We start from the raw sequence: 321 nt of genomic DNA, 5'->3' as shown, positions 1-321 counted from the left end.
GCATCTGTTGCTGCTGCTGCTGCTGCTTTTTCTGCTGCTGATGCTGCAGATACACCTGAAACCGCTGCTGGGAGGGGCAGCAGCAGCAGCAGCAGCAGCAAAGGAGCTGCAACAAGAGAGATAAATTTGTGTTTCATTGTATTAAAAACAAATAAACTAAATAAAAAAGAAAAAAAAAGAAAAAGAAAAAAGAAAAAATAAACAGAACGATGCTGCTGCTGCGCGCTGCTTACCCTGAGAAGGTGATAGAGAAAAGACAGAATAAATAAAAACTAAAAAAGAAAAAATATTTATTTTATTTATTTTTATAATAATAAATTA

Source organism: Eimeria mitis, genomic scaffold, assembly GCF_000499745.2.
Source record: "Eimeria mitis Houghton genomic scaffold, Emh_scaff1748, whole genome shotgun sequence".
Lineage (NCBI taxonomy): Eukaryota > Apicomplexa > Conoidasida > Eucoccidiorida > Eimeriidae > Eimeria > Eimeria mitis.
The sequence above is the reverse complement of the archived record's forward strand: the minus strand, read 5'-3'. Positions refer to the sequence as shown.